The sequence below is a fragment of the Onthophagus taurus genome, chromosome 7, assembly GCF_036711975.1.
Source record: "Onthophagus taurus isolate NC chromosome 7, IU_Otau_3.0, whole genome shotgun sequence".
Lineage (NCBI taxonomy): Eukaryota > Metazoa > Arthropoda > Insecta > Coleoptera > Scarabaeidae > Onthophagus > Onthophagus taurus.
Window position 1 is genome coordinate 12,166,063 of NC_091972.1, and position 10,892 is coordinate 12,176,954.

The following is a 10,892-nucleotide window of genomic DNA, read 5'->3' on the forward strand; positions in this document are numbered from 1 at the left end:
TTCTTGCTGTTATGCAAATGACATTAGAGGTTGGACAAGATATGTTAACGATCAAACAGAGCCTTTATTTGTTAAAAAATGTTAGTAATAACAAATACAATCCTATATCATTAATTTTTAGCTTCTAAGTGTTAAAATCAAGATAACATCTTTTTTGGGATATTTAGATAGATATTTGTTAATTGATCTTACTCAGTTATCATGTTAGAATAAATGAGATATTGGGCTGAAATTTATTCCAGCTGCAATACACATCTTACATTTAACTATGGAATTCGATATCGTTCATACGCCACCGCGAGCACGTTTGCAGCGCGCAACGATTCTTTGGATCCAATTTTCCACCAGTCTTTCACACATATTCGTGGGCAATTTCGTGTTGGATATTGTCTCTCAGCTCCTCTAACGTTCTTCGCTTGTTGGCATAAACCAACGACATAATGTAACCACATAAAAAGAAATCTAACGATGTCAAATAGAATAAGCGAGGTGGGCCATTTCTAGAAATTACACAGTTATCATATACAGGGTGTCCCACGACGTGATTGCCATAGCTTGGGAGTGCGTTGCTGGGGTGATTTCAAGTCAAAAATTTCTAATGAACATACACCCAAAACGTTATCGTAACCGAGCTACAAGCATTTGAAATTTTAAATAAGTAGTAGTAGACCATTTAAAAAGAAACAGCTTTATTGAATTAGTTGCTCAAAATGTCCACCCAGTTGCTGTATACATAGTCTAACTCTTCTTAGAATTGAAGTGGTAGCTTTGTTAACAGTCTCAGAATCAGCACGAATAGTTTTTGCGGCATCCATAATTCTAGCTACTAGTTGTTCTCTGTTTTCAATATTTTCTGCATAAACTAAACTTTTCAGTCTTCCCCATAAAAAATAAACTAAGGGATTAAAACCTGGACTTTTTAATCATAACAAAATCAACAGCTTGTAGCTCGGTTACGATAGCGTTTTGGGTGTATATTCATTAGACATTTTTGACTTGAAATCACCCCAGCAACACACTCCCAAGCTATGGCAGTCACGTCGTGGGACACTCTGTATAATAGTTTCTTGTTTGCAGAAGATTACAATATTAAAAAAAGAACAACATTATGCATAACTAATCTAAATCCTACCACAGCCTTTCCCTGTCTCCCTACGCCTCCTTGCTGCCACCACCTCCCCCATCCATCTCCTTTCCTCCACCCTCTCCTCCAACATCTGTCACCAATCCAACATCTTCTCCCTCAACTCACTACACTCCACCAGCACATGGTGTAGAGACTCCCAGCCTTCCCCACACAGCCTGCAACACCTCTCCTTATCGTCCATCCAATATCTCTTGGCCCTTTCTTCATTTCCACACCTAAACCTGGCTACCAACCTCTTCCCCTGGCTACTTTGGTAGCCCCTCTACTACAATGTCATTATATTTTGGATTGTACCTGCTTTCCCTTATCGCCGTCCTTCTTTCTTGCATTCCGACATCTCTGTCCCTGTTCTCCATTATTTCCACATCTCAATCCTCTCTTTTCTTTTTCTGTTCATTTCTTCCGTTGAATACTCCACCCTTCTGTAGTATTCCTTCCTTTCTCGCTGCCCACAACCCCCTTATTTGCCTCAAGCACTCCCCCAAGATTTTACAATGCCCTCCACCTTCCACCCTCTCCTCAAAAAACGCACCGCTCGCTTATCCGCTTCCACCCTCACCTTATCTACCTTCATTTCTTCCCTGACTATATATCCCGGAGTCTCTCTAGCGAACCTCAACACCCACCTCCAGTACCTGGTCTGCACATCTGGTCCATCCATCCCCATATCGCCACCCCATACATCATTACGCTTTTTATCAAGCTCTCAAACATTAATTTTCTTTTTCCCACAAATTATCGAACGTCCTCTTTATCACATTAATTATTTGGCTATCTGTGTGACATTTAACACTATGTTATATTAATTTTGGCCAAAGATAGTCTTCCAGTATAGCATGATAGCTCACGATAACTCTAATATTGTGATCATTTTCTGAGACGAAAAAATATGTTCCAAACACATCTCATCGTTTCTTTTTTATGGTTGTCTCTTAAAGCACATGAGTGTTTATTACTGTTAAATAATGCGTATTTTGATTGTAGACAAAGCTATTATTAGGCAAAAATGAGCTTATTTTTTGATTTTTTGACGGTTGCAAAAACAGTCTTAAAGATAACCAAATTCTTGCACGCCTTTGATGTGATTTTTTCAACCCCTTAACTATTTACGAGGTTTACAGCACGAATAACTTCGTTCGCTAACTTCATTCCTGTACAAAAAAATATTCCGCATCGTTGGACTCATTGTGATTCATGTTGTTAGGTCGCGATTCCGGTTTCGCGACCGGAATTCCTAAATAAATTACAGCTCCCCCGAGAATCGCATATGTTCCACCCCCTCAGCCCCTTCGACAAAATCGAAACAAAACCATACGTTCAACACGTTACCGGATGTGGCCGGTTTAAAAAGTCTATCGGTCCGGAAGGAAACGGTTCGTTAACCCACATTTTTTTATCTACTTTTTTTTCTTCGGTTCATGTAAATCAGCTTCGACGAAATCGGACCCCGTACCATTAACCCAATTTTTCCGACGGCGGCAGATTTTCCGGAATTAATATGAGGACCGCGTCTTTCTGGTCGGCGGCTTTCCTCGGATTTTAAATTGGCCAACTTTTCCAATATGACGCGATCTGAATATTCCCGTTACTTCTTGTATTTTTCAACGACCACGCGAAAACTTTGAACTAGTTGAAAAAATTAATCTACTTGGGAAGTTGTTTTAATAATAATCTAACAATCACGGGAGTTTATTTGGAAAATTTTATTAATTTCAATCATTTTAAAAAAGCTGCTGAAAAATCTAAAAGGAATTAAATATAATTTTTTAGTATTTACGAAAGATTATCGTTCTTTATTTATTTAGGTTTATGTTGAGTACTTAGGGTTTTCACTGATCTTTTTTAGTGCCAAATGGAATACCTCAAAAATTATTAAGGCGTAAACAAACAGAAGCGGTCCGTTTCGGTCGTCGCAACGCATTTTTCATGGACGTTTGAGGAAATCTCGCGTCGTAAATTCAGGATAAACTCCTAGCAGGGATTACGTTTGTTTGCGGCTACACGAAGGGGCTGAAATTTTTGTGTCTCCCTCACAGCAATATTTTCCCCAATAAGGTTTACGTTAACGCTACCTTTAAAACGATTGAATTTTTTTTAAGCTTATCCCGAAATAAAAATCCCCACAAAAATTCGCCAAAAATACATTTAATATTAAATGCTAAAAGAAGGCTTTTTGAACTTGCGAATTTCAGCGTGTTACCTGCAAAATACCTGGGATCCGCTCTGGACCCGTAGTCATGGCAACAAGTGTTACCCCACGCGGTTGAACGATCCGTCTCCACAATCCTACGTTGTAGGAGGGACCCTGTTTCGCCTTTGCCAGAAATCTTTCCTTGCTAATTTCCATTATCCCTCGTTTCGGGTAAAATAGAAGTGAACCCGTTTTTCTCCCACGTATTAGACGACGACAAAGAGATTGGTTTTCAAGAAGCTACGTTAGCATCACTTCGACTTTTTTATTCGTTTAAACAGAGGGCAAAGGAAATCGGATGATGACTTGGGAAAAGTTTATCCTATGTAAATAGTTACACACGTCACTGCTACGAGAATGGAATGCGAATGGGGATGTGGGATTACGTTAAATGTTCGCCCAGTTTATGGGGACGTTTCTCGCTTCTGAGTTTAAGCCTAAAACAACAGATTAAACTTTATGAATCACCTCCAATTACAAAAATGTTGAAACTCAACCTAACCTTTAAAAGGAAAACTACGTATTCGATTTTTTATTTACTGACTTTCTGTTTATTTTAAGATCATTCTTTTTGTGTAGTGAGTTCAACCAGTGGAAAACTGCCTTATACAAACAAACTCACCCCCGATTGATTTACAACGACCCCTAGTGCCGTTAAAGCTTCCGTGCCGATTCAAGGAAACAATAAACTCTTATCTACTGCCCGGTAAATTTATCGCCTATTTCTTCGCTTTGCTATTGTACCGGGGGGTTAAAGTTAGTATGAGGGGATGCTGAGGGGCTGTTGGCTACGTCTTAAGGTTTTATCCATAGGCGTCCACTTCGCGTATAACCTTTATTGTTGGGCGTTAAAACCGTTTTCGACAAAATACCCAGAGAACAACTTGTTTTTGAATTATCGTTGGTTTTCTTTTGACCACGATGGGGTTGAAGGACGAACGGAGGCTTAATTGCGAATACCAGCCCACAAATTTATGACGTTCGTAATTCATCTCGACCTTAAATCATTTTTCCCGTCACCCCGCAGGGGGAAGGGTAATTAATTTAAAAGGGCCGCGGGTTTTATTGCGAAAAGGACAGTATTGCGGGGTTATCTTTTATTAACTCAGTTTTTATTAGTCCGAGCTGCCAGTTTTATCCCTAAAACATTCTTGGGAATCTCTTTAAGACGAATGATTAACGGGAGATGTTATTTATTTTTTTTTACGAACCCAACCCGTCCGAACGAAGGGTTGAAAACGGCGAACGAGTTGTTTAATTACTTAAATTTTTATATTTTTTTAATATAAATCTAAAACATTTTTATGACCGTGTAGTTTGTGGTTGAAATGTAAAAAATTTAATTAAATGTATGCTAGTGGTTCAACACAGGGTTTAAAGAGAAAATTGAAATGTTATAAATAAACGTGAATATGATAAAATAATTTAATATATTATATTAAATTTTAATTAATTTATTCTGGGTTATCAACGCACAAAAACTGAAATATCGACAACAAATGAATTTATTAAAAACAGTGTATATTGAACTGAAAATAAAACCAAAGGAATATTTCAATACATTTAAAGAAAAAAACAAAAAACATTTTTAATTAGTAACCTCAAGACCAGTTAATCTCCTTTGCCACGTAATATGCATCTCTAAGAGGAAGTCGTAACATTATTAGATATTGGCTTGCCGACTTAACTGATTGGTGTACGGGTCGGAATAGAAATCACAAGAGATTGGAGACTAGTTCAGATTTTAACAATTATTTCTCCTTGTGATTGACTAGTTTCAGTAAACATCTCTGGTTATTATGTACACATGTGAATAGCAGTCTTGGGGTAAGAGATTGATTTGAGACTGCAGGTTGGATTGTGGTGGATATTTTACTTTTAAAAAACGAATACATTCCTTTTTAGTGTATACAGTATACACGATTTCAGATCTTCTTGTAATGGTGCTACAGCCTGCTTTGAGCCTTGACCTCGTTCAGTTTCTTTCCCCATCCTTCTATATTCATAGCCGCTCTTTTCCAGTTCCTGGTGCCGTCGGTACTCCCATTTCTTTCTGGGTTTTCCCGCTGGCCTGCGTTGGTCTATTTTAGATTCGAGTACTCTTTCAGGTGCCCTCATCCCCTCCATTTAGACCACCTGACCGGCCCAACGGAGTCCTTGTATTTTAACGAAAACGGATATAGGCATCTCTTTATACATTTCTTACAATTCGCGATTTTACCTGGATCTCCATTTCCCGTCTTCTTGCTTTGGACCAAACACGCACGCTTCAAGCACGCTTATATAATTTGTCATTTTCTTGGTGATGACCTAGACTTCTCACCCATATATTAATATTGGCACGATTCCAGATAGGTTTGTGCTAAAGTCGCACTATCCTTTTGCAAGTAAAATTAAAATAAAATCAAAAAGACCTGAATGTCAAAAGACGGGGTTGGGTCAGTTAGGCGTCCTTTGCTGTTCTTGGTATCCCACAGAACAGCATCTTTCTCTCAACTCTATAGGTTTAGATACTATCAACAAGAAAATTATGTCGTCGACACTGCTATCATCCAACGGTAGAAATCTAAGAATGTAGTAAGATTTGGTAAATAATGGATTTGAGAACTGGCCATGTTTCTAAAGTATCTTGCTTTCTTGATGTAGTTTTGATAACGAGATATTACAGTTGGGAATAAGATTTGGAAATGAAATTATGGGAGGTCAGAGTACATCTCTGTTTACCATCAAAGCTATTGAAGTTAATGAAAGCTAAATAATCATAAAATGTTGAGTTCCACAGGTCTTTTCTTATGCCTCATAGTCCAATAGGTGTGTTAATTCTAATGCTCTTTGGTTTTAGTCTCTATAAGTCTAAAAATCGGTTGAGCAGGTTTTTATATCTTCCTAAACTTCTCTCAATACAGCCACTTTACCTGCTAATTGGAAATAAGCCGTAACACACCCTATTCATAAAATATGATCTATAATCTCTGAATAACACCTTTGTGCCTCGCATTAATAAGAAAGCATTTTCAATTTCCGCGGATCTACGTCTTATGTTCACTTATAATCGCTAAAGGTCTCGAGGTGAATTCACGAATATCTAATCGTTACGTAGAAGCTTTATCTCTTACGCTATTTTGGAATAATAAGGTAAAAGTATTAAAAGAAAAAAAATGTGGTATGAAATTTGAAATCTCTTTGAAGAATTAAGGCTTATAAAGTAGAACTCTAAAAGTGTAGATGAAAGGACGTAACAGTAATGCGTCAAAAAGTAAATGTATCAAAGGATAAAGCTAAATTAGATAAACATGAGAGCAATTTAAAAATACCTTGATTTCAGTAAAAAAATTTTGAATCTCAGTCCAATAATTTAAGGTTAATTTTGTTAATTGAAATTATAGAAGCGCAATCAATGTTATTCTATGGTAAAAACGGCAACTTGACGAAAAATTAATGTTTTTGCTGATACACCGGGGTAATACTCCGAATATTTCAACCTCGCTCCACGTGCAACTCTCCCGAATAACCGCTCGATCTCTAAGTGGGTTAGACATTTTCATCAATATGTTCGAGTATCCGCTCAACGAGACACCGCGCCTAAGCGGTTGAAGTATTGTGTTAGAGCTTTCAAACCATTATGAAAAAATATTGGGAATTCCATCCGTACAAAATAATTTCCGTGCAAAAACTCTCTGCTATCGCATATTTGCCTGGATCACCAAACGATAAATAGAACTATCGATTTGGAAATCGACTAGGGCCCCAAGATTAGGGAGAAATTTACTTCCTAATCTAATTTATTAGAAATTTACCATACTTGGTTAGGTTTTTGAATACCTTTCCTTTTTCTTTCAGCATGTTTAAGTTCTTCGACTTAGAATGAAGTATTGGTTCCTCGACGCAGAATTCTTTGTGACTTCTGATGATTTCCACCCTATGCATTAACTGCTGTGTTATTTCGGATTCTATTATCTTTATTTTCGTTGTTGAAGCTGATTATTATTTCTATCCGTGTCAGTGGGTTTAGTGGGCCTTTCTTGCTTCGTGCTTTTAATGCTGAGGTATAATATGTCTATCTTCTGGGTATTCAGTAAAATTCTCCAACAGTATCAATTCAGCGTATCAAGCCACTTTTATGATAAGTCCAAAAAGCTGTTTTGGAATTCGCAATAAAGCTTTCTAATGAAACTTTACAGCTTTACAACATATCACTGTACGGATAAGCGTTTCATATGTCTGTGGATATTTCGAGATCTTATGACAGGTAACAGAGAGTAGAATACGCTGTTTCCGGTGGCTATTCGTTTTTGTATTTCCTGGGTCTCATCATTTTGTGTATGGTAGTTGAAGTTGTCCACCACTTCGAAGTTGTAATCCCCGATGGTATCTCCGTCTCCTGCTCTGGGTCAAGAGTTTAGTTTTGTTCTCGTTGATCCTTAATCCTACCTCTCTACTGACTGTTTTGAGGTTTCCAAAGGTTTTCTTGACCATCTGCATTGATCTGCCAAGGATATTGAGATCGTCTGCATATCCCACCACTTGTACAGATTTGTTCATCAAGGTAGTGTCCAAATCGACTCCAATTCTTCTTATAACATACCTACTCAAGTGATATGTTGAAGAGTATGGGGGCTAATCCGTCTCCTTGTTTCAGTCCCGAGAACACTTTGAATTCGCTTGACAGTTCCTCCTCTACTTTTACTCGGCATGTGTTATTTGTCGTTGTGAATTTAACTAGCTTCACTAATTTTGATGATGTACTGACATCGTGCAGAGCAAGCTGCTAATATCTACTTCATGAATTGCAAATGCTTTTGGATAGTAAAAATACGGTTCAGCGTAGTGTTTCTGGATGTACTGACAAAAGTTCTGGTTTGCAGTTCTTGAGTTATGGCTTCTTCTATTATCTTCTTCGGGAGTTTGCTCTTCTTAATTTTTTGTTATGTCTTCTACAGCTCTTTGTGTACTATTTTTTTGCGTAGATCACTTGTGACTTCATCTTTTTTTTGTGCAGTATTCTTCTCCTTTATTAATTTTCCCTTTTTTATGGATAAACCCAGATCTTTCTCAGTTTTTCAAGCTCTGAATTGGTATAATGTTAATATCGTTATATATAACTATATCCAAAGTTACTTCGTTTCGTCGCTAGAGGACTTAAATGTTAGCAAAAAAAATCTTTTATTTTTTATAACTCGAAAACGCGTAAATCAATTGAAACCATTTTTCAGAAGTGAGTTCTTAGGTTCAATTAACGTGTTTTTATGGTTTTCGATACAATTTTAGAAACACAGGAATGATGGAAAAGTCATGTGTTCACCAGATATTACTTCTTTTTTCTTTTCTGGCCAGTCGGCGATTACATTATTATAATTTCTGAATAGCCCATTTAGTTTTAAACTGTTTTTGTCTCTTATAAGATTTTGATTACATAAGTGGTTAAGCCAGAAATGGTTAAGCCTGTATAAATACAGGGTGTCTCACGTAACTGGTTCGTTAGAACTTTATTAGGTTCCACTATTCGTACAAGTTTGAAATTTGGGTAGCATGGGTTGTTCATTCTAAACTTTCAATCTAAAATATTTTCAAGATGACCACCACTTCCGGTCTACCGGAAGTAGACCACAACTTCGTTATTTTAAATGGAATGCTATAGTTTTTATTACACCTTTCAATTGTACATAAAAAAATATGTTGACTTTGATAAAAGTTGTTGGTACCTACCATTTTTTGTTTTCGGGTTATTTTGATTTCAAGGTTTTTTTGGCAAATTTCACCATGCTCTTTAAAAGCCTATATCTCAGTTAACGTTCATTAAAAAAAACCTCTAAATTGGCACGATTACTCTTCAGATGTTGCCAAATAGATTGTCATTTCTTGTATCAGAGTATCTTATACAGGGTGGTCAAAAATTGAATTACCGTTTCTCCATATTCAATGGCTAGAAAGGCGAACATTTTAAATGGAACACCCCGTATTTTTTTACCCTATCAGAAAGGGAATTTAATTCTCTACAAATTATCTATAAACATTCCTATATTTATTTATTGTAGTTTCTCTCATATTCGTAAATTTATCAAAACATGCAGAAAATGCAGGAAACCGTTTGTATTTTTATTAGAAGGCCATGACATTTTGACAGTTTTTTGTTTAATTTATTTCTATTATTATTTGTAAATTTTGTGAAATTTTTCTTGTACGAAAGTTTATTACATTCGCCATCAATACAAAATAAATTTCAAATATCGGCGGTGGAATATTTTACCATGATGTTCAATAACTTACACCCGTCGTCAAATGTAACTAATGGCAACAATAATACAAACATGGACCAAAAACTGTCAAAATTCCATAGCTTTCTAATAAAAAAAACCTGTATTTCATGCATGTTTTAATAAATTTTGCAATATAAGGCAAACTACAATAAATAGGTATGGGAATGTTTATAGATAATTTGTAGTTAATTAAATTCTCTTTCTGATAGGCTAAAAAAATATGGGGCGTTCCATTTAAAATTTTCGACTTTCTCGCCATTGAATATGGAGAAACAGTAATTCAATTTTTGACCAACCTGTATAAGATACTCCGATACAACAAATGACAATCTGTTTGACAACACCTGAAGAGTAATCGTGCCAAAGTAGATCTTTTTTGAATGAACTTTGGCTGAGATATGGAGTTTTAAAGAGCATGTTGAAATTTACCAAAAAAAGTTTAAAACCAAAATAACTCGAAAACGAAAAACGCTAGGTACCAATAACATTTATCAAAATCAACCTATTTTTTTACGTACAATTAAATTGTGCAATAAAAACTATAACATTCCATTTAAAATAGAGAAGTTATCGTCTACTTCCGGTAGACCGGAAGTGGCGGCTATCTTGAAAATATTTTAGATCGAAAGTTTCGAATGAACAACCCATGCTACCAAAATTTCAAATCTCTACGAATAGTGGAACCTGAAAAAGTTCTAACGAGCCAGTTACGTGAGACACCTGTATAATTATTGTTGTATTTTCTGATCTTTTTATTTTGATACTACTGTTCCTGGTATCTTCCATTGCAGCATACAAAATGCTGCAAGATATAAGGCTTATACAATTATGCACATATGTACTATTTTTCGTGGATTAAATGGTAATTAGCAATGTAACTAGGAATAATTAAAAAACCAAATTATTTTTGAACAGTAAACTTTAAATAATGTTTATAAAAATAGTATAATACTATGTTATAAAAAAATCCCTCTAAAAATGTAAAATAATGTTATACCATTTTTTAATAATGCAACCACCGCATTCACCGAAAAATAGTAGCTACACCTATATTTAAAAATTTTTAATAACCCTTTAAAATTTGAAAATATCCACCTGAATATTTAAAAGTATATTAATAATATTTTATTCACGTGCACGCACACGCAACAGTACCTAACAGGGTAGCAAAAAGCTCTCTCCCTGTTCACGAATCAACCCCCAGGTTCGTGTAAGTTCGGTTTATGCCGGTTTGCGAAAGGGGATGCGAAGTCCGGGTGGAGCCAGCAGTCCTGCAGTGTTCCCGCAGGATGGGGAT